Raw genomic sequence first — 25,324 nt, forward strand, 5'->3', positions numbered from 1 at the left:
ACTATTGAAGCTGACAAAAATACTAATACATATGAATGATCCTAATTTTATTCTTGTAATTCTATATAAAATATATTACTAGTTTGTAGTTAAGGAAAAAAACGTGCCAACAGTTAAATGAAAAGAAGAAAATGCAAGAAAACAGCCATAGAAAAGATATCGATACAATAATGCAAAAAGAAAATGTCAATACGCAGTATGACATTTTGTGACTCTTAGTTTTGCAGGCCCAGGCATAACATATTCAAAGAAACATTCTCCATTTCTTAATGCACATACTAATAGTATGCACAAGTTTGCCTTGCAAAGGTAACTTGTTTTCTAATATTATCTCTCTTGATTAATGTTTATCATCCTTTCATGAATCAAATATAAACATAAAATGCTTTGATGTTACTATGTATCATTAAATAATCTAGTGTACCTTCAACAAAAGTGTCACATCCCAAGGAATGGCATGCTTGAGAAAGTATTGGACAATATTTGGAAACAGACTAAAGGACCTCCTCCTCACTATCCTCCATTGAGAAAGGGAAACTCTCTCCCACAATGTTACGATCCAACAAATAAATGACCCTTTCCTCACAAAGGAGGCCAAAGACTTTTGAATTAGGGACTTGATCAACATAAGAGTTTTTTGCTACACTATTCCAACCATCTCCATGAGTCTTGTCATGTCCCTATGCTAATTGTACATAATATGTTGTATGTATGTATTTAATTTCTGATATTCATTTAATACTTATGTCGCTGCTCAGAAAACAGTTCAAACCTTGTTATGTTAGATTAATTAATATGAAATCATAAGTATTGCATTGATCATTAACAATTATTGTTGAATTTAAATTAATATACTTGACATACCTATAATTATTAATGTAAATATTGCATGGAATGTGTAATAATTATAATATTAAATAAATGCACTGGGTATGCGTCTGAAGAGAGACACGACCCAAACAAATAAAAAAAAGGGCAGCAAACTATAAAGTGATCACGTCTCTTCTAAAAAGAGAAGTGACCCTCAGTTTGACCCACCACATACTATAAGACAAACACATCAAAGGGGGCCAAGGGATTACGGGGGGGGGAATATATGGAAAGGGAATCAACTACAGCCAGGAGACCGACTGCCAGGTATGCCATCATACTCAGATTCTAAAGGATATAAAATTATTGGTATGTATTGTGACCTTTTTCACACATCGCCCCATTGCAAATGGGGACCCTCTCTTTTCTTGCTTTCTAGGGTTTTGTTAGTGTCCTATGACCTTCCGCTACAGTTTCACCAAGCCTTGTCCAGTTTTGAGCATTTCAGGCCTTGACAATTGAAAGTTAGTTTTTGCAAATTGTGTGATTCCGAAATACGAACACCACCAGAGTGCTTAGAAAGGCCAAAAGACGAAGATCGCAATTGATTTGGACAAATTTGGACAACTTTCTATTTTTAAAAAGTTTTCTTTTTTGCTTTTTCCTATTTTTTTTTGGAAGTTTGGTTTTTGGCATTTTCAGAGCGATCCCCGGTGTGGCTATTTTTAGAAAGTTTTTCCTAGATTTTAGGGATCCCTGTTTTTTTCTTTTTCGGGATGTGAACCTAGGGTTTACACTTACACCACTGACCAGCTTCGACCAGGACTCAAAAATTCCAAGTTTTGACCTAAAAAGCTAAATCCCTAGATTTTAGGCTTTTTGCTTTTTCGGGATGCGAACCTAGGGTTTACACTTACACCACTGACCAGCTTTGACCAGGACTCAAAAATTCCAAGTTTTGACCTAAAAAGCTAAATCCCTAGATTTTAGGCTTGTTGCTTTTTTCAGGATGCGAACCTAGGGTTTACACTTACACCACTGACCAGCTTCAACCAGGACTCAAAAATTCCAAGTTTTGACCTAAAAAGCTAAATCCCTAGATTTTAGGGATCATACTGCTTCAGATGATCCACCTAGGCATGGATTTCAAATTTCAAGTTAATCCGGTTAAATTTGATTAAGCTGTGAAATTTTGAAATTTTTCTAAAAATTCTTCTAAGTCTGGCTAACAAAGGTTTTAAGGTATCGTTGCAGGTTCAAACTCTGCCATGATGCGGGAAGCCATGAAGAGAAGACCCTCCAGAAGTCCGCCATTGTCTTGGAGAAGCCTTGGGAGTGGTCTTCAAAGTCCGCCTAGGCCATGTAGGAGCCTTGTCTAAAGTCCGCCCCAAGCTAGAGGACTCACCAAAGTTCACCCAAGGGGTGCAATCAAAAGTCCGCCATGTGTGTGGGGCGCCTAAGGGTAAAGTTTAAAGTCCGCCCAATGGAAGAATGCGTTCTAAACTCCGCCTTGGGTGTGTGTGAAGTCATGTGGGAATACCTCGCTAAAGTCCGCCATGGGGAGATGCCATCAAACTCCGCCTAGGACATGTGGGAACACTTTCCAAAGTCCGCCATACATGTTGGGAAGTCTTGAGGAGCCTTGCTAGAAGTCCGCCCATGAAGGAGGCCCTCTAAAGTCCGCCCTAGGCCTCCAAGTCTTGATGAGAGGTCATCTAGAAGTCTGCCATAGGTTAGGAAGACTAAGGGGAGAGGCAGATGAGTTTGACCGGAACACTATAGAGCAATCAACCATTCCGGATTGGCTGAGAGAAAGAATAATGGCCAAGGTTCCCAAGGAGGCCCGCTCCGAAGAGGTCACTGCAGCATTTCTGGAGAAGGTGAATGAGCCCACTATAACTAAACCACCCAAGCCCGCCAGAAAGTTTTCCCTAATTCAGAGAGACAATGCAGGATTCAGGACAGTCCAGATAGCAGTGCCCAAAGAAGGGAAGACTAGAGTCAATGTCACCACGGATGATTACAAGATTACCACCATAGAGCTAGGTAAGCCCACCCAGGACCAAGAGGTCCAATATTTTGACGACTCTTACAACACTCTAAAGATGAGTCTAGCTTATGAAAAAGAAAAGAGGAAGAGGTTGAAGAAGAGAACCAGCAGTGGAGAAAGTACGTTCTCCATCTTACCAGCCCACTCAACCGTGAGGTCCCGGTTACTCCGCCACAGCCTCTTCAGCAAGGATCAATGAAGGACTATGATGATATGAAGGGCTCGTGCACTCAAGCAAAGGAGTGAATTTCAGACGCTTCGGTGCGTGCTGACACACTAGTAGAGAATTTAGTATGAGCACATGAGTTAGCTTCTTTACTGATCAATCGTATCCACGATCTAGCCACCAATTGGGAAGAGGTGGATGAAATTCAGAATGAAATACTCCCACATCTGAAGGTTATCCGAGGCATGTCAAAGAGAAGCTTAGTGGATGCAGGTATCATACAGACAGGAGACAAGTACGACTTCAGCACATGGTATTATGCCTTGGTCACTCGGATTGAAGTTCTGAAGAAATCCGAGACCAAGTGCTTTGAGACAGAGGAAAGTGTTAGAGAGATCCTGGGCAAGGTATTCCGTGTGGCGTCAAAGATCTAGAAGAAAGAAAGCATAAGGGAAAAACATTTACAAGTGGAGAACCTGAGAGCCAGGATTCAAGCAAGCTTCTTCAAGGATTCAAGGATGATTGACAAAGGCGATCTTTCAAAGATTGCAAACTTCCTCTTCATCGATGAGAACTTCCTTACCCAAGCAGTTGAGTGGGAAGGCATCCTCGCCACCTGTACCGATGATGTGGAGATCATCGACTTCCAGATTAGCAGTTTGCCAAGTGTCACCATGGAGGAGGTCAAGCTCATTGTGTCCAGATACATTGAATCTCTATAAGAAGAAAGTGGACACTCACCTCAATGAAATTAGCAGCTGCGCCACGTGTCACTCTCTTATTCATTTAAGTTGACAGTATTTTGGGAAACCCTAATTAGGGTTTAGGACTTTCAATCTTGGCCCATGATCGTTGTTTGATCTCGGCCATTCATTTATTTTGAAAAACTATATAAGGTTGCCTCCTCTCATTTGGAGAGTGTGAGGTTTTTGATGTATTGTTGCTTAAGGTCATTTCTAGATAATATATTGCATGTGCGCTGCTTTGTAATCCCTATTGTTTGAATGATTTGCATGGTTTCAATTTCCTCAACACTTAGTTAGAGTTAATTTAGATTTGCTTTCATTGTTGTTAATTTGAATGAAGGATTTGATAAGTGTCAATTGATGGTGCATCTCCGCTCATACTTTTGGTAAATGGATGATTTCCATCTTACCGTGCAAAGTTAGTCTGAGCCCGTCCTCTGTGCATCCCAACATCTCGATCATAAGCACAACCCATCGAAGATCGCACCGACTTTGTGTGGTTGTCCCTAGTGTGGCGAAGCAAGGTTTGGTTTCTCGAGAGCACCCAGTTGATACCGTCTCCAGAATTCGTAGGATTAGATTAGCCTTCTCAAACCCTATCCCTTTTTCCTTTTCTTTTGAAAGTCTAAATCCCAGAAAATCCAAAAAAAGAAGAGCCTAAAATTGCTATATCCATCTAAGTCCAGTAGTTCAAAACAGTTGTTAAACGTAAGTCTCCCTTGAGATTTTCAACATACACTACCCAAGAAGCTATTCCACTAAAGTCGCTTGTTCGCACATATAGACCTTGGAATCAGTAGTGATTTTTCGGGAGAGGATAGAATACCTTCGGGTATCCCATTCTAATGTTTGGTAGATGATAAAACAGACACCAACAGTACGTTAAAATCGTCGCTCTACAAATACGCCTTTAGAATTATATTTCTGTCGATGTTTAAACCAATTTCCAAACTGTATAAAATATACTCCATCACGATGAACTTTAAGCGATTCTAACAGATCTTATAATTCTGATTAAAAGACTGAAAATAAGCATCTTTTATAACTTACACAAGTATAATAAATAAGGTAATGATAAAGTCTGAACCAAGAACACAATAACATCATATGTAATAACTTATCATCATATGACTACTCTCTGAGAGAAGGGGGGTCTGTAGTGGGGTCGATTGCCCACCTAAATAGCCCACCTACTGTGTGAAGATGAACCAGTAGGCCAGGAGGGCAAGTGAGCGCTCCTGGGTTTGGGTCTGGCATGATGAACCACCATTACCATCCATTGTCCTTTGGAAAGATGCAGGTCATTTATAAGATAAAGTATAAATCTGTTTGGGAGAATAATTAGGAGAACTGAATCTATGTGATTACCCCACTCAATTCTCAATGCGTTAAAGTGAATTGAGTATGAATAATGAACTGATGTTTAACTAATTCTGGAATGGCAATTGTTCGATATTATTTCTGTTTCTTGTATTTGTAATCGATGTATTTTGAGGATACTTTCGTATGACTTCCGCTGTGTTAATTAATACAAATATAGTATTTTATGATGAATAATAAAATTCAGTTGTTCCGTAAACCTAATTCCCAATTGTATGTCCTAGCTTCTGACCTGTCTCCTTATAATTTCTGCCAGGCAAACCTATCAGTAATAGTAATCTAAGAAGGGGACATCACAAGTCTATTCTGTTCACATTTCCACAAGAAATTTGTCCACTTGATATTAATCCTTTCTTTCTTTGCTGCCATGTTTTATTTTAAAATTGGTACATTTGATTTACAAGTTGACACATATAAGTAAATATCAAGTGATGTAAGATGTATGAGAGTGATTATATTTATAGCAACATTGACATAATATCTCTCTAAAGTTTATGACTCAAGAAAGTAATTTAATTATTTCCTACATCGACATAATTTATTTTGTGGCGCACAGATGTCTTCGCAATGCGCACACGTCCATGCACAATCCGGATTGAATGGTCAAGAAGAGGTGTGTGAAAGATGGCAAGGAAGCTGATGGAATGGAAGATCGATCATTGTCTTCAATTTGACTAAAGCGGAGGCCTCTGTGAGGTGAAATTTAGGATGTTACACCTACAAATCGTTTTGGTAATTCTTTGTAACTATCTATTTTAGCACATTTATGGAATTTCTTTAAGATCCTCAAGGTGAATTTGGAATGCAAGATGTTCAACTTTCATTGTCTTTTCATCAATTTCTTGCATTTCACTAACTATGGGTTTCATTTACAATCAAGATTCAAAGTGTGCTCTATCTTTTCAGGATTAAAGTATGGTGAATGATGAAGGCAAATTTCAACAACGACGTGAAGAAGATCAAGAATCAAAGGAATGATTGCAAGGATTGATGCAAGGGAGCGTATGGAATCCAAGACGAGCACAAAGAAGAACATTACTTTCTGATGAAGGATTCTACAACCACCTTGGATTTCCCTTGGAAATCCAAAATCACAGTGAAGTACTCAACAAGATCAATGCAAGACGACATCAAGATGCACAAACACAAGACATTACATCATGAAGAGCATTACAATATGGGGAATTGCTCAACTATGACAAAGACGAGATGACATCCAACGAGAAGAATTCCAAAAATGAAGAAGGATTACTATGAAGATGGAAAAGAACGTTCAAGGAGATGATGCAATTTGGGAATGTAAACCATTACAATCAATCAAAAGACCGAATAATGTTGAGTATCAAGAGATATTGCTAGAGATGCAAGGACTTCTTTGTGATGAAGGACGAAAGTTACAAGGCGTGTAAAGTTGTTGTGGCACCCACTCATTACCAACAAATCAAATAATGACAAGTCAGCATGTCCAAATTCATTGAACCCAACGCATCCTACAAAGAAGACAAGTGGACATGTGGATGCATTGAATGAAGTGTTATCATCTATTCCTTGTAATTTGTGCCACTAAGGCTATATTAATTTCTCATTGGTCCTTTCTCAAAAGGATATGTATTCAAGAGCTTCTAATTTTTTTTTTGGATAGCATTAAATGTATGAGGTGGTAGTTGTAGCTACCTCACTTTAGGGTTTCATAGAATTATCTTGGCTGTTGATTTGGAATCAATTTGGGCCCTTCATTTGTAATGGGGTCTATATGAGGCTTGGCCTTTTCATTTGTAAAGGTATTTAGTTGAGAGGAATAGTTCTTTAGCAAGTAGGAGGAGGAGGAGGAGATCAGAAATTGTTGCCAAGACTATGTCGAAATAAATACATAATTTTCATTGAAGATAATGGTAGATCTTTGTGTGTTGTTTCAACATTTTGCATGGTTTCTACTTCTCAAGTTTTAATTGAAGTTCACTAATTTTAATGGAGAAATGTGATGATATTCAATGGAATTCCGATTCATATCATTTGTAGTTTGTGATTGCAAATTGCAGTGTATGGTTAGTCTGAACCTAATTTAGAACTAGTTCGATTGTGCATTTTCATTTGAATTGCGCCAGTATTGGGTAGAATGTTTACAATATGAAAGTCCTTTGTTACATCTGGAGATTGCATCAGTTTTGTGTAGTTGTTTCCTCGTGGCAAAGCAAAGCTTGATTTATGGAACCCATCTATCTAAGCACTATCCATTATCTTAATTGACCTTATGTTATTAGATTAGATTTCCTAACCCTTATCCCTTTTTATATTTTATTTGAAGTTCAAGTCAATTTAGTATTCAAACTCTAGTTCCAATTAAGCATAAATCCCTTTGTGAAAACAGAAAAATCACATCATTCATTGAATCTATCTATTATAAAGTTGCATTGTTCACATTGTAAACCTTGGGGTTGCCTTATTTGATCACATTGTTTAGCATTTGAGGTTTCCTTGTTGTTCAAGAGATGATAGAATACTTACTTGGTATTTTATTCTGTGTTGGTGAGTGTCACAAAACACGCATCAACAAAACTATTTTGAGCTCTACTTGTAGCGCAATCGTTCTTTCTCCTTGGGCATTAGGACAATCATTTTGAACATGGCCTTGAACACCATGTCTCCTTAGACTTCTTTGCTTATCCCCTGGCTATAATATTATCATGCAATGTTAATTGTTCTACGGTCAATTGCAACTTCTCAAGGGCTTCCTTTTGCCCATCCTTATCGTTCTATGCCAAGATTGAGCCTCTATGTGATAGACCATTATAACAGCGTATTATAACAGCATCCATATAGGTTTCAAAAATTCTGCCATCAAACAATGCTCTTATGTCTTTCTACAATCCAAAGATGAACCATTCAATCTTTTGGCGTTCAATTAAGGGTTCCTCGAGCTTCCAACAAACCTCCTTTAAACCTTTTATTATAAGCTTTAACGGACTCATCTTCTCTTTGAACTAGGTCCCTCATTTTGCTTACACTCTCCATACAGGGATGTCAAGAGTATCAAAATTTGCTAGGAAGTTATCCTTAACTACTTCTCAACTTTTGTCATGCTCCAGGTATGTCTTCTTATACCAATCTAGAGTTTCCTTCCACAAGGAAGATACAAAGTCTAGTAATTTCACCTTGTCCTCCTCAATGTCTTCTATTGCCCGAAGTGATTCTAGTAGGAATATATGCTTCACAGCTTATGTTGTATCTTTGCCAAATACTGGTAACTTGATAGGACTCCATTTTTGTTTGTTTCTTCTTTGTTTTCAGTTTGTGGATTGGTAGACTGTTTGTTTTCTCTTTCTTTACACTTTCCACTACATGGGGCTCATGCTCTCTACCCTTATCTCTTGCTACCTTAATCTCAAAGTATCCCTCTCCAAGGGTCTCTTCCCAATCTACTACTTTGTCTTCTCCATCTCTTGTACCTTCTCTTCATGGCATCTCTTCAACTGAAATTCTCCTACTCTTACTTGGCATGGGGGATGGGTCTTATTCCACAGGTTGTGACTCTTCGTAACATCTCTTCATCTTTTTGTTTGTTGTTGACATTTCATTACTTAGTTAACATAGTTCCCCTCCCAAATTATATCTAATCTTCTCTTCCTTTTCTATTTCTGTTTTCCTCAATTTCTTTATGCTTCTATTTGTTGAGACATGGACCAGCTAGGACTCGAACCTAGGACCTTCCATACGCTGCTGGAGTGCTCTACCACTGAGCTACTGGCCCCTCTTGGACCAGTCCATCGTCGGTCCGGGTGTGGCTTATTTCCAACACCAACACCCCCCCTTAAGCCACACCTCTCGTGTGCTTGGGGCTCCTAGCCTGGACCTGGCTCTAATACCATGTTATCAGACATGGACCAGCTAGGACTCGAACCTAGGACCTTCCATACGCTGCTGGAGTGTTAATTCTTGTAACGTCGGTCATACAATTTCATAATTCCGATGCATGGATTAATTACATGTTAACATATAAACTATTAGTATATACGCTAACAATAAATAATAAATAAAATCTAAATAGAATTATGGTGTTTGCCACCGGTCACACCCTTTCATGTTAACGGGCTATGATTAAGCAATTCATAATCACGTTCCTCACGATCAGCGATGATTTTAATGGTGTTAACGTGCTGGGTCATCATGAGTGGTACGTAGGGGAGAGATGTGTCTTCCCACGTGGGAAGACATATCTCTTCACTACATACCCCCTCATTCACATATATATAACACGCATACAACGAGGAGGAACGAAAATACTGAAATCGATAAGTGTTGTGCATCCTTCCAGTTACACTATCTTCTTGCGCACAGAATTTGAATAAACTTAACACTATTGACTAATTCCTCCAAGTATTCCTCTTGAATGGACAAAACCTTTTCCAGAGTCTTGAGGAATTTAAGAAATCTACAATCCAACTTAACTATTAAAATTGATAGGTCCGGTCTAAGTTTTGGACTTTTGGAAAGTTGCAATATGAGTGGAGCTCCTATGCTACTACAATCTCCTAACAACTTTTTAGATCTTCCATAATCGTTTATTCTATTCTTTAAACTAGTTAACAATTGTCCCGCTCTTTTCCTCCCTTGAACATCATTTTTTTGGGATCTTCCATTCTTCCTTTGTTTCCTTTTCCTTTTTCTTCTTCAACAACATCCACCTTGGCACACTCAACAACACCTTCATTGGCATGCTCAACCCTTCTCTTCTCCACATTTTCCATTCTTCTACAATGTTTTTTCTCTCACTTACCATTCTACCTTTGTCTCTAATGTTCTCCATCTGGGCTTGCCATGTTCACTTTCTTCATGTTCTCTAATCTCTCTTGAATTTTTCTTATCTCCTTTGGCCATGGGTATGTTTGATTTGGGAATAACCTTACTCCTTTATCTTTTCCCACGGTAGTTATTTGGTTATCTCCTCTATTGATCACATTTTTTCAATGATTCCTTTCGGAATTTCTCCCTCCTCCTATTCTCCATCCCCTTGGTGCCTAACCCCCTATCCAAGGCAGACGCCAAGAGGACAGTGCTGCAAACTATCATAGCATCCTCATTCTCCTTTCTCTTATTATATCCGGTTTAAAATTTAAAATTTTGAGTATGTCCCTGTGGTCCATTAAACAACCTAACCAGGGCCTTGGCAATGATACCAATGCTAGCAAGAAAAATGGGGAACACAGACCGAAGTTCTCAGCCCCAAGTACTTTCTCTATTGTATTTATACCCTGGACTCAATTATACAAAAGGATCAAGGAGTTAATCCGGACAAAAAACTAACTAGTTAACTAAACATAAAAGAATATAAAATAACATATCATATATAGAATTCCGGTATATTTGTATTATCAAAATCAATTAATTACATTCATTTGTCCTTATATCTCCTTTTACATCATGTGCATTTATCCTTTCTATACTCATTCATACATCTTCATCTATAAGGAATATACTCTCATACTATACTCACAGTATTATATATATCTTTTGCTATACATATATCTAGCAGATGGGACGTGACCCATCTCTTTTATCCTAATCCTAGATGGTGTCTTTTGAGTCTTAGGCTCCGCAAGCTCTTTGCAGTAGAATGCAGAAGGTTCTCCTTGGCTGTATTTGCACTGCTCTGTTTTCTTGCCAACAATTCTCTTGTCTTTTGGAAGTGTTATTTAATAGTTAATTGCAAAATTGAGTGACGTGTTGTTGAGCTATCATATATACTATGTGATCTAAGGAAGTTGAAATTATCAATCAATATGCTGTTGTGCTATATTTCTGTAGTGCAGTGTAGATCTAGACTATATTTGTTTCTTTGAGACCGGTTATGACAGTAATCTTAGACCCTAGGGTCACCAAAGATAATATGCAGTAAATAGTATGACTCCCAAACAAGGAAAGGAATTAGTCCTGCAAATGTGGTGCTTTTGGATATCACTCTAACGAATATTGAGGAGACTTTTCAAATCCCTCGTCATGCTGCATATGTTGCCTTAAGAAATGCTTTTAGTTCAAATCTTTCCAACATAGGACCTAACCTTTGTTCAAGGGTTATCAATAAGAATTAGATGGCAAAGGCTAAGTTATCTACTTCAAGGCTACCCAAAGCATTTTTTAAAATGGTTTTCAAACAAAAAGCAATGACTTAATAGTGTTGAGTATCAAATCGGTTGCCATCATTCCAAAACAATAAGAAGCACAAGCAACTATCTGAGATGCAAGAGAGAAAGAAATTTAATTTAGTCAACCTTATGGCTAGAAGAGCAATCTTTTTATGTTGAGCAAAGTTGGGGTAATCACACCAAGGCAGCAAAAAAAAGTATATGAGTTCTATCAATTAAAACTCAAGGAAAGTCAGAAGCATTTCAAGAGGATTTAAAATACCTTTGTTATCTACTTAATTTGATGGATGGGAGACAATTTTAACAAGCATATATCTTTGGAAGCCATGGCTGCTATTGCAAAATGGAGAAATTGATATATCCAATTCCCAATTTCACATATACTAGAGGTAGAGGATTTATAGGTGCACCTTACAAGTTGCTTAAGTATGCAAGTGATATGGTCATGATATTAGAAGTCACAAGACACCTACGAAAAAACCGCAATGTCTTGTCCAACAAACATAGGCCAGGTGTTCAATTCCCAATAAGCATCAATACATCTTCAAACTCCTCAATTCTACATGCAAGAAATTTGAAGGCTAAGTTGTCTAAATTGAGTTTATACGTACATGTTACAAGGTTTGTATTTGACCCCAATGAGCGCATGACAAAGAACATAGGTTCATCATTCGAACACCAATACAATTTGGAATTTTTTTGATTTAAAGTGATGATGAACACAAGGTAAGAATGAGAAGATTTTCAAGACTTGCTCCATAGCAAATCAAGGCATTTGGGGTCGTGTTGTAACCTTTTCACACATTGCCCCATTACAAACGGGGACCCCGTCTTTCCTACCTTCTGCTTTTGTTAGGTTAGGGTTTTCTGGCAATTTTGTGCTTTCAATGCCCGAGTCTCATTTTTTATGTGATCATGTCCAGAGATCTTCAATGTGCAAGCAATGTTAAATTTTTTAGTTTTGAAGTCAATAGGATCAAGGTGTTTAAAAATGTTAGAATGTCAAAGTGATCTAAATGTTAAGGTTGCAACTAGCTTTAAAAAGTGAGCGTAATGTGTTTAAAATGTTGCAAATTGGTGTGAATTTTGTGCTAGAGTGTCAACAGTTCTTGTAGGAGTCGTTTTTCCAATCCTAGGACTCTTGTTTTCCACCCCTCAAATCAAGCCGAAATGTTAAAGTTTCAATGGAAATAGAATTTCCACTGCACAAAATGATAAAATTTGATAATTCTAGGCTTTTTAAAGTGTGAAAATCATCACAGTCTTGATGGAAAACGTTTTTCACCCATGAAATTAAGGCTAAGTCCCGATGGGAGGCGTTTTTCCACTCAATTTTAAAGTTAAAAAATGATGAAAGTCTCGATGGAGCATGAATTTCCACTCCATCTTGAGCAAGAGAAGGTTGTTTTAATGGTGATAATGGACAGATTCCCGATGGGGTGCGTTTTTCCACTCCTGGACTTGGTTTACAAGTGATTTTGGGGAAAGTCCCAATGAATCAAGAATTTCCAATCAAGGCAAATGAAGTGTCCCGATGGAGGTCGTTTTTCCACCAGGCTTATAAGAACAAAATGCATGAAGAGTGTGTGTCCTAATTGGACCACATTTTTCCACTCAAGGGTAAATGACCAAGTTTTAATGCAAATTGAGTGTCCTGATGAGGTTCGATTTTCCACTAGGGGAAAATGATGGAAACAAAGTGAAATGAAGATGAGTTTATGTGTCCTGATGGAGGTCAATTCTCCATTGGGGGGAAAATGTAAAGAAATGACAAGGTTTATGTGTCCTGATGGGGTTTGATTTTCCCCTAGAGAGCATTATGATGGAATATGTTAATATTTTGATGGGAAGTTGAGTCCCGATGAAGGGCAAATCTCCACCTGGGAATATTTTACATGAATTGATCAAATTTTAATGTCCAAATGGAAGTCGATTTTCCCTAGGAGTGAATTTGAGGAAAGTAAGTTAAATGATCAAATTTTAATGTCCAGATGAGGGTCGATTTTCCCCTCAAGCTACAATTATCAAAGTGGGATGAATTTAAATGAAAATTATGTGTCCCAATGACCCACAATTTTCCCCAGTTGGTTGAAATCAAATTTAAGAGAAAACTTTTAAGGATAAGTGTGTCCCAATGGAAGTCGATTTTCCACCATGTGCATTTGGTGGCTAAACAAGGTGAAATTAATGCTAAGTATTCACAAACTTTTATCCCACATTAGCTGTGTGGTGACATTTTAAGGTAAAAACATGAATAAAAGACACAGTCCAGCGCCTTATATATTATTATTTTGTGACTGATTTGACAGTTGGTGAGCTGGAAGAAGGAAGATAGAGGATCGCTACAGCTAGAGGAGGGCACAAGCCACCTTCATGACACATGCATTGTTTCAAACCATCAACACAGCCAAAGACATCATTCCCAGCTGTTGGTACAGGCCAAAACGTGTTGATTTTCAGCTGATAGGGCAAATCGCACTATGTGCGGATGTGGCGCCATGTTTGTGAGGGTTTCCAGCCATTGAAGGTTAAGTTGCAGAGGCGTGTATATATATATACCGCCCATTTACAGCATTTGTATTACATATTGTTCAAATTTCTGATTTTGATGGACTCACAAATCTGAAAATTGTCAAAATCAAAACTTAGGTAATTCTGGAAAAAAATTATTAGAGTTATTTTATCATGTTATTGACTTCCAGCTTCATACAGGTGCTATGTCTAAAGCGGGGATAGCTGCGAGGAAGACTCAGCTGAAGATTGTACAAGAAGGTTACTACCCGGAGTCGCAGATATCTTCCCATTGGAAGAAAATTGGAGATACAAACATAGAGTACCTGGATATGAAGAGGATGAGACCGAGAATGTTTGGAATGAAGCATCATCTACCATCTCCTTTGGCGGTCAACATCATGAAGAGTGGAATTTACCATGCAGCTAGTTTTCCACCATCTATTCAATGAAACGAACCCATGGTTGAGTGTGCAAAGCATTACGATCCACAAACAAGAACGATCAAGACACCTAAAGGGTTGGTGCTTGCATACCTAGCTGAAGAGTCAATTGGGAAGGCATTTGGAATCACTAGATATCAAGACATGCATGAGAGAGCCAAGGAAGAAGCCCAAGCTAAATTTGAGACGTGATTGGTGTCATATTTGACAGCTATCAATAACGAGTGGGTCCTTGAGACAAGGCATCACCACTCAAAGTTACCCAAGAGACTCCTATGTTCAGACTTCAAGGAGGAGTACAGTGATTTGATCTTTCTACTCAACTGAGTCATGGGAGCACCTCAAGGGACGCTATTTGAGACATGGATGTATTACTTTATTGAAGAGAGTGGAAGGAACAATGATGATCAACTGGGCAAAGATTATAAGCGATAACTTAGACATCCAGTTGAGGAGTTTGGAAAGAACGAGGACATTCTAAATGACTTCCTATCTAGTCTACATGCTAGCAAGGCAAATAGTTTACAAAGGATTGATATGCAAGAGCGAAGTTGGAAACAGACCCAGACAATATAGGGTGTATGAGTGCTATCCACAACTCCACCTACACGAGATTGATCAATATAGAAGGGTGATTGGTGCTTTCACCATGTACATCACAAGGTTGCTACAAGGCGAAATACATAAATGATTGTCTAAGGAGGCAACAGCATTCATTTAGAAGTACGGATCATGGTCTATTCAATTTCCTACTTTCACATACCTAAGGATTCAGGGATTCATTTCAGAACCATACAAGCTTCCTAGGTATCCGACAGATAAGATGGTGTTACTTGAGGTAGTGAGGTAGCTCTCAGAGTTTGATTGCATCCAGAAGGCAAAGCATAGGCAAAGTATTACTTTTCTTATCGAGCTTGGGAACATGATGGAGACATGCCCCACCGCAGCAGCAACAGAGACAGTTAATGAAGAATTGGAGTTCTTTCATCTTGGAATTTATAGAGCTAGGCATCGATTTGATCCATTTCAGGGAATTGTAATGACTAAGGGAGGGAAGTTTACACACAAGATTGACATCGAGGATTATTGGGCTAATCTTATGGATGAGCTCGCAGTTAGAAGGAAGATGTCGTCTCGGATGTTAGTGGACTTCATTATGAAGTGTAACTTCTTCTCTATTCCAGACCAAGTGAAAGACGATGGGGATCACATCCATCCGCAATATGCAAAGGAGAAAGACAAACCTATCATATTGCCTAGTTGGTCACAACCTAAGTTAGTAGATTTGAATATTTTGATGAGAGATGTGAATGATTGCTCCAGGAAATGGGTGGATAAGCAGATTAATGAATTGAGAAAACAAAAGGTCACCCTAACCTATGAAAAGATGAGAAATGAGGAGTCCTCTCTCAATGATGATGTAAGGACAATAAGCAATGTTAGAACGCATAATGATGAGGAGAGTCGGGCCCCCAAAAGAAGGAAAGGAATGCCTGGAGGATCAAAAACAAAATGCAAGGAGATTGTTAGCCAGGAATCAAGGCACAAGAAACATAAGTCTAACACTCCTCGATCTACCATGAGTTCCTCTTCCGTGAAGGAGAATGATATGACAGAGAAAGACAATGAGTCTAAGCCAGGTTCCGACGCGGAAATCCTATCGGAGAGTGATCGAGATGTACATGCATTAGCACAATCAGCACCACATGAGGATGATGAGGAACAGCCAAGATCTCCCACAATTCATCTTGAGGTCCATTTGGGCAATGATGTGGTGGATTTGACTAAGGAGAAAGGAACGGAGGATGGGATCATTTCAGCCTTGAGAGGACTTGATGAAGATCAACAACGTGAGGATGGGATGGAATTTTCCACTATTCCCAATTGGTTGTTGAGTAGCATGGAGAAGAAGAAAATGATAGAGGCACAGCCCACTAAAAATATTGATGACTTCCTAGCCAAAATTGGTAAGGAAAAAGAGAAGAAGAAGGCAAAGATGTTCTCTAGGATTACTAGAGATGATATAGGAGCACGCTAACTCAATGATACCGCTAAGGCAATTGAGGCACGGTTGAATAAGGTTGAAGAAAAGAAAGTTGTTGGAGATTGAAAATAGGAGACTTAAGGAATATATTAAAGGGATGAATTCCCTAAGGCATGAGGATCCTACCTTTGTCTCACCCATTGTTATTGCTCATGGATCCCCCTTTGATCATGAGGCAATGAGGAATACATATCAAGAGGTTGGAAAATGGATAGAAGAAATTTCAAGGCAAGTGGATGATTTCCTAGCTCAATTCATCCAAGCATATGATAAGACAATGATGCTCATATTCGGGATGCAATACTTGGAGGGAGTTTGGGAAGATTTCCAACCAGTGCAAAAAAAGACTATTCCTTGCCTCAAGTTGTTGAAGCGGATTCCTACTTATACATTGATCCATAAGGGAGTTGTTCAAAAAGGTAATGTGTATGATTTCCATGGTTGGTATTGTTCTTTGGCCATGAGGAAGTCAATGTTTGATCATACAAAGCAAGAGTGCATGGAGATGGAGGGATCAATCCAAGAGATACAATCCAAGATCCTCACATCTATTGAAGAGTTATTGGGACAAGATGTTCATGCTTCCAATAGTTTGAATTTGGAAGAGTTGGAGGAGAAAATGAAGTTTATTTACTTCAAACAGTTGGAATCCATAAGAAAGAATCAGCTAGATGATTTGGTTTCTCTCACGATTCACATCAACAACTTGCAAAATCTTACGCTAGATTGGGAAAGCATTTTCGATGCTTTATCAAATGCCTTGGAAGTGATCGATTTGCAGCAAGGTCTCCCAAATGTTATGATGGAGGAACTCAACTCAGTCTTAGCTAGATTCATTGAGTATGTAGCTAGAGAGAGGGATGTGTTGTGACCTAATCACACATCACCCCATCCCAGATAGGGACCCCCTAACTTTTAGGCCCTTTTGGTCGTTTGGTCTTGGTTTTTTGTGGATTTTGGTGGCAGTCTTGTCAATCTCTCCGCTTTGCAGATGTTCGAGGGTCATTTGGAGTTAATCTGCTTTTTGTTTGAGCGAGTTTGGTGAAGTCTAGGGCCTATTTTGTCTTTTTTTAGGGTTTCTGCCTTTTGTCCTAGATTTTAGGGGTTTTTGTTAGGGTTTTGGAAAAACTGAACATACGACTGGAATCAGGACCCTTCCCTTCAAGGAACCTCCCAGTAAAATTTGAGCCAAAACAGAGCAACTTTCTATTTTTAGAAAGTTCCTATTTTTTAGGGATTTTATTAAGCCTGGAATGTCGTCATTTTGCCAAAAATCAAACTTACTATTTTTAGTAAGTTTCTATTTATAGTAAGTCATTCATGTATCCTATCTAGGGGTCTAACGTTGACACTTTGAAGGTTTCTATTTTTGGAAAGTTTGTTCTGACAAAACCATTCGAACAAGGTGACAAAGATCAGGCATTTGCAACTATTTCTAATTCCGGAAAGTCGGAAAGCAGACAAAGAAAGCCAGAAGATGGTTGAGTGTTGGAAGCCCACTCCTGAAATGGAAAGCTCGGGAAAATTCTCTCTGTCTGGAAAAATCATCCCAAATTCTTACCAGGTGCCATAATGAAGGAGGCATGGAGGATTCACAAAATTCATTGAATCCTCCACCAAGTCAAAATTCCGCCCTATTCTCCAGCCAAGCCCCAAAATGAAGGAGGCGTGGAGGATTCACAAAATTCATTGAATCGTCCACCAAGTCAAAATTCCGCCCAAGATGAAGGACAGGCGCCAAAATGAAGGAGGCATGGAGGATTCACAAAATTCACTGAATCCTCCACCAAGTCAAAATTCTGCCCAAGATGAAGGATAGGCACCAAAACCAAGGAGGCATGGAGGATTCACAAAATTCACTGAATCCTCCACCAAGTCAAAATTCCGCCCTACTCTCTAGCTAGGTGCCAAAATGAAGGAGGCATGGAGGATTCACAAAATTCACTGAATCCTCCACCAAGTCAAAATTTTGCCCTACTCTCCAGCCAAGCGCCAAAATGAAGGAGGCATGGAGGATTCACAAAATTCACTTAATCCTCCAAGTCAAAATTCAGCCCTACTCTCCAGTTGGGCGCCAAAATCAAGAAGTCATGGAGAATTCACAAAATTGATGAAATTCCATCTCCAGTGAAAATCCACGCCTAGGATTGAAAATTCAGAAAATCTTCTAAGGTATGGAAAGTCAAAGGGTCAAGGAGGAATGAAAAGCAAAAAATCCCATTGAGAAATTTTTTGAAATTTCCAATTTTTAGACACCAAATCTTATCAAAATCCGGAAAGTTTTGCAGATTTGGGCTCGTGAGATGATTCTCTATCTCCTAGACCTGGGTCCTAAATTTTAGGAAAATTCCTAAAAAATAGGAAATGTGGCAAATTGGTAAAAAAGCTCCCCTACGAATGTGAAGAATTCAAAGAGCACAAAAAAATTTCCTTCCTTGAGAAAGAATTGCACCCAAGAAGAAGAAATTCTGAAGAAAAAAAAATTCACTAAGTGATAGAAATTCCTTCCTTCACGACATAGTTCTTGGAAATCATGAAAATTGTCCAAGGCATGAAGAATTTCCTTCCTCAGGGGTAAGGAATAAATTTCTTTTCAAAGGAGAATTCCTTCACAACATGAATTCTATGTCGGGATGAATTGAGGGTGGAAAAACAATTTCTTGGCAAGGAAGGAATTAGGGATGAACTAAACAAGAAATTTCCCCCCCAAGGAAAAATTTGAAAAATCCATTCTCGTGCATCAAGAATCATCCGAATTTGAAAATGATGGTAGACTTGGAGTCGTGAGGGAATTTTCTCTCTCCTGGACCGTGGATCCCTAATTTGTGGAAAATTCCTAAAAAAATGGGAGATGGTGGAAAATTATTAAAAATCTTCTCCAGAGCAAGGAAAGTTTGACAAACTTCAAGAAAATTCTTCATGGATCAAATTCTTCTCTCCTGAAGTTTTCTCTATCCAAGATTTTCTCGCCCAAGTGGCAGCAAGTCAACGCACGTTGAATTAATGAAGCATCTCTTTGCATGCAACCGTCACATTTATGGCATTATGGCAGATTCCTTCTGCATGCAGCCGTCACGTTCAAGAGATGATGGTGCATTTATGGCATCATGGGCGATTTTTGCATGTGGGGTGCATTTTGATTTAATGCACTAGTAGGCACTATTTTAGGCTCATGGAATAATTGTATATGGGCTTCATGGGGTATTTATTGCCGATTCCCACCTTGTTGCATCTTGAGTGGAGAATCTTCTGGGTGAAACCCTAATTAGGGTTTGCAGGGCCTGAGGCCTATATAAAGGGGTGACCCCCCTCATTTGTAAAGGAAGGAGAGATTATTATCTGAGATTGTTGCATCAGGATTGTTGAAGTGGCCAACTTAATACATTGTTCGATTTTGATGGCATATTCTTGTTCTATTTTAGCAATCTACATGGTCTTGCTCTCTTCAGTTAGATTAGATTTGCTTACATGTTGTTAGGGGAACCGGATTTGATAGGAGTACTTGTTGCAAAATCCAAGCTCATACTTTTGGTGTGCAACTGATTGTTGTATACCGTGCAAAGTTAGCCTAAGCCTTTTGTTATGTGTGTACGCTTAACTTCCATCACCAGTGAAGATTGTTCGATCCAATAGTCCATATTGGTGATCTAAAAAACCTTTACACACCCTTTGAAGATTGCACTGCCTTCGCATAGTTATGCTCTGCTGGTGAAGAGAAGCGTGGTTTGATTTTGCATGAGTGATCCCATCTCCTGTTCTTAGGATTAGATTAGCTTTAGCATAGTTCTCTCTACCCTACTCTCATTTACTTTCTGCATAATTCGAAAATAAATAAAAAATCTAAAACTAAGGCTTTCATAGCAAATCATCCATATAGAAATCCTTGAGCTTGCATGAGTTTATCATCTTCTTCAATTGAACAAACGTAAGGCCCCTTGGGTTAACAACAAACCATCAAACAACTGAGTCACATCCACGCACTGAAGGAACCTTGGAATTAACCGTTTGAACTTTAAGCAATCTTAGCATACGGACTGATCTTGATCAAGACAGGATAAGGTGACCATTGGTGACTTTATTCTGTGTTCGACGCTGTCAAAAAAAACACGTCAACATGATGCAAGCCGAAATCTTCTAGAAGATTCCCTACTTGATGACTAGGTGTCATCCCATTGGACCTCCTTTTTTATTCCACTTTTTGATGTAAACCCTAATTAGGGCAATGTTGGCATGATCTCGACCCTTGATTCTAAATGAATCTCGACCATTCATTTCATTTGAGACTCCATATAAACCCCATTCCTCTCATTTGTAAGAGAGATTTTTGAGAATTGTCCCCTATATGCTGCTAGATTGAATTTAATCATTAAAGTTTGGTGATTTTATTGAGATTTTGAAGCATTGTGTACCTCCAAAATTTAGATTAGAAATGGTTTCAAGTACTTTTTAGTTGAATGAAAGAAATTGTTGAGTGCATTCATATGAAATTCCTTATCCATCCAACTAGCTCCTTGTTGATTGTAAGTTTGCCTTGTGTGGTCAACTGGAATCAAAATTTGAACTTAACTTCAATTTGTGCTTGCTCATTGATATGCATCCAATTGATGGTGTTAGTGTTGTTAGTATGAATTTGAACATCTATCAATTATCTTAGATGATTGCACTAAGCTTGTGTTGAGTTGTTCATTGATGACAAAGCCTTCCCTAGTTGAATTTCATTGAATCATTCGCTATGTCTTGCATTCTAGGTTTAAGATAGGATTAGAATAGAACTTCTAAACCCTTCCTCTTTTGCATTTTATTTGAAAATCTTTGTTAGAAATTGATCAAGTGCTTATCTTGCAAAATCTTAAGTCATTCAAAACCATCGGCAAGGCTACTCCATTCATGATAAGATTGAAATCTTTAGAACAATTGTGTAAGTCCCTTTGTGTAAACAGCAAAATCACATTTGCCATCGTGTTACCCACATGTCAAGAATTGATATTAGAAACCTTGGAATCATCTTAGTTGATCAGATATTTAGCATCTAAGGTGATTTTGTTCAAGAGGGAAATTACTTTGGTACTTTATTTTGTGTTTGAGGTGCCTAAATAACACATCAACAGGTCGCCAAAGTGCCCAAAAGTAGATATAATGATAAAGGTCCTGGATGTAATCTACAACCAAAGAAGTGTCTTCAAACTGTCTATACCTAAGCCAATTGGTCACTAGAGGCAATAAGTAGATAAGTGATTGATAGGATCCTAGTTTGGCTCAAAAAAAAGATGAAAGATCCTAATCTTAATAAGGATACATCTGTGGGTGGTAAAATGTCCAAACCTCCTACCAAATTTGAGTGTGATTAGTCAAGAAGAAAAGCGAGAAGTAGAAGAAGAGCCACTTCAAAGGATGCCCAAATTCATCTTTGAGTTCAAAGACCAATTGGAGAACATAAACGATACATCTCCAAAGATCCTTATCCCTTCACAAGTACATGCTTTGATCCAATTTGTTTCCCCACTTCCTTCACATTCCTCTCCTATTAGCCTTGCTCAAGAACAAACTTTCCCACTTCCTCTAAAGATCCCTCTCTTGAAAAAAAAGGCAACCCCTCAAAAGTCACCCTTGAGGGATTTCTTCTCAACTTTTGCTTCACCTATCTCTTACCCTCCTTTGCAAACTTGAGTACAAAATATTCTAGATACCCAAGAGTCAAAACAAATTTCAAACCAAGATGATTCATGTCTTATAGAGATTCCTACCAGATTGAATATTACAATCAAAAAGAGTACAAGGGTTTGATGATTTATCCATAATCTCATCAATGTTAGAAATTTTTCCTTGGGCTAAGAAGGCCAAGGTCATCTCCTCCATTTCCCTTAATGCACAAGGTTCATAGATTGCAAAGGTTGCCACTCCAATTGCAAATAATGATTTTAAAAAAATTGTTGTTGTGTAATTATCTTTCAAAAGTTAACATGGAAAACAAACAAGACAATCAAAGATTGAAAATATGAAGATAGCTATGTTACCCCAAGTTTCCGGGACGGGGACGGCAGGGGACGGGGGTACGCGTTTCCGGGACGGTGGTTTTTTTCTGCCAATTTTGGGGACAGCTAGGGGACGGCAAAGGGGACAGCTATATAAAAATAGGAAAAATTAAAATTTACAGGGAAATTTAAATATTCATATGAAAACATGGATAAAGCATGCACATATACATTATAGAACCTTAACATATAATAACTAGCAGAGTTCTTATGCCAAATTTGTGTTAATTGAGAGTCAAGGTCAAATTGCTTATATAATTCATTGTCAAAATTCACTGTCAATATGCAGAATTTATGGGGACGCCCCCTAGGAGTCCCCTGTCCCCGGGACGTCTCCGGGACGGGGACGCCTGAAAAAAATACTGGGGACGCGTCCCCGGGTAACATAGGAAGATAGTTATCATTTTCCATTGTCTCAAACAATGGACAAAGATTATAGGACCAAATAACAACTAAAGGACCAAATTGACCTACTAACTTCTTATATTAAGCACTTAGCTTCAGCCCTCCAATCCTCCCAAGTGTCACTTGTCCTACCCATTTTGGTTCCTTAGGAAGAAGCGTCAGTTCTTGATGAAATGAGGTGTATCTCTGATACTATGAAGCAATGGATTGACGATTTGATTTTTAAAGGATTAAAAATTATCAAAGATGCAATGGTTGTACATAAAAGAGCTAGCAAACATTCGTATTTGAATAAGGTGTTATTAGACAAATTTGAGGAAGAGTTGGAGATCTACAAAAGACAACCTTCCCCAAGTCAAGGAGATGACAAAAGTTGATTTTGAAGTACTTGTCTCTATAGGCATATTTGATAGAAATGATAAGTCTCTATTATTAGAATGGTTAGAGGCTAATATATGGGGAGTTGATTTGCTTGAAGACGAGATGAAGAAATTGGAAGATGCCCTTGTTTCTTTTGTTATTTTAATGATGGATGTCCATGACTTCATTGATGAGATAGCAAGGCATTTTTACAAGAATGATTAGACAATTAACACTGCTGACATCCTCATGAATCATCTTGCTCAAGTGGTCCAGAACAGACTAATCCAACCATTCAATTTTGATGCCTCCTCTTCAGACAAATTAATGAAGATGAAATTTATATTCAAGAATTTTGCAAAACAATTCAATAAAAAGCATTTGAGAGCTCATCAAATCACCAATGCTTAGATTGCTTGTAAGTTTCATTTAAATTAAGTTGATGGTCTAGATTTAGGAGAAATCATAGAAGTCTTAAACACATTCAATGATTACTAATAACAAGCTAATAAGAAAGCAAAGGAAGGTGCCATCAACATTGAAGAAGATAACCCAAACAAAGGATCGACGGTAACATGAACTCGCAGACTTTTGGATGGCAACCTTAGACTGAAGAGTACTGTTTAAATATATGTCTTGCTTGTAATTACATAGATTATATTACTTCAAAGTATTTTCCCATTGTAAGGATATTTTGAAATATTATTTTTATTTCTTCAAACTACTCAACAGTTACAAAGTGAAAGTTATATATAAGAGAGGGGTCTCATCATAAAAGGTATTAAATTTCAGGCAAAATTTTGTAAGTTTGGAAAGGAAAGGAAAGGTACTTTGAAACTTTTTATTCTAGAAATAATAAATACAGATAAGAGCTTTGGATCTCATCTCACATTTGTGATTGTCTCTTTCTTATGTTTGATGCAATCTTATTTTCTAATTCTTCCCTTACATTCTGCAATTGAATTTATAAGTTCTTACATACTTTGTTTTCAAATATTATCTAATCATTGCAAATTCAATTAAATTCATTGGATCTGCAACTTTTATTTGTATAATCCTGCCAGCTTTCCTTACATAATCTAAATTTGTAAAATGTCCACAAAACCCCAACATTACAAACTTTTATAGTGTACAGTCTTAACTCTTCAGTTTTGACCAGTTTTTAACAAAAGGCGACCTCACCTATCTTGTTTTTGCCTCAATAATTGTTGGGAATTGGCAACTCCCAATTCGCTCACCAGCATAACCTGACTGCAAGTCACTATGAGCAAGACGACTAATGCTTTCAATTTTGTAAGAAAATTTGGTAACAAAATTGGCCACTATTTTGGCCTAGCCACAATCATGGGCATGATGGTTTGGGTCAATCAATTGATCTCTTTCTATACCCAATCACAGGTCCTTGAGCACATATTAAATGTTGAAGATCAGTTACTCTCAAGACATTCTTATTCACATAATTTCTCACAACAAGCAAAACCTACTTATTACTCTAGATTAATGCCTATCAGTTTAAATGTTGCTCATAATTCAAGTCAGTTCTGGTTCTTTGAACACTTATACAGCAACCATACAACAATGCATACATTGACAATATCAACCTAACGCACTATTGGCTAGTGCTCTTTACATTTGTTCTCTAGTTCAACCATGTTGTTTTGCAGGTTTCTGAACTATCTTTAGACAATTTGTTCATTAAACTTTACATGATAAAGCTTTTTATCATAAGTCTTTCCAGTTTAACTGTAAGTTAAAGGTTTTAGGAAGCATTAAATATCATCTGAAATTAGTAGTTGCTTCATGAGAGATTAGATGATTAAGCTTTGTAAACCATCTTAAGACACTTCAATCATTCATCCAAGCTCAATCTTTCAAGTTGATGTACTTAAATAATAAAGGGTAAAAAAACATAATATACATAGATTGTGCAGGATAGGTTTCAGAATAAAATGAATACAATGCTGGCCTGGGTTGGTCTGGACCCTCAGGGACCCTTCAAGCAGTTGAATTGCAGGAACAAATGACAGATTCAGCCAAACGTGTGCATTCAGCATTGTGCATCCAAAAGAAACAAAGTGAAACATGTGGCTCCAGCCAAATCTGTTCTGCAAGTACTTTTGATACCCGATTAAGACAACTGGAGAACACAAAAGCCAAAAACAGGAGCTGTAGTGTTCTACGTTCCAGCTATTAAAGAAAAGAGGTGTTTTAGAGTCTTCTATGTCATTTAAGCAATC

General features: G+C 38.0%; 1 protein-coding gene across 1 annotated transcript in view; it reads right to left on the reverse strand.

Annotated features, from left to right (window-relative positions):
- LOC131078659 (glycerol-3-phosphate acyltransferase ATS12, chloroplastic) overlaps positions 1–25,324 on the reverse strand; it is a 92,713-nt gene that overhangs the window by 62,570 nt on the left and 4,819 nt on the right. The window lies entirely within an intron of this gene.

Source organism: Cryptomeria japonica, chromosome 2, assembly GCF_030272615.1.
Source record: "Cryptomeria japonica chromosome 2, Sugi_1.0, whole genome shotgun sequence".
Classification (NCBI taxonomy): Eukaryota; Viridiplantae; Streptophyta; class Pinopsida; order Cupressales; family Cupressaceae; genus Cryptomeria; species Cryptomeria japonica.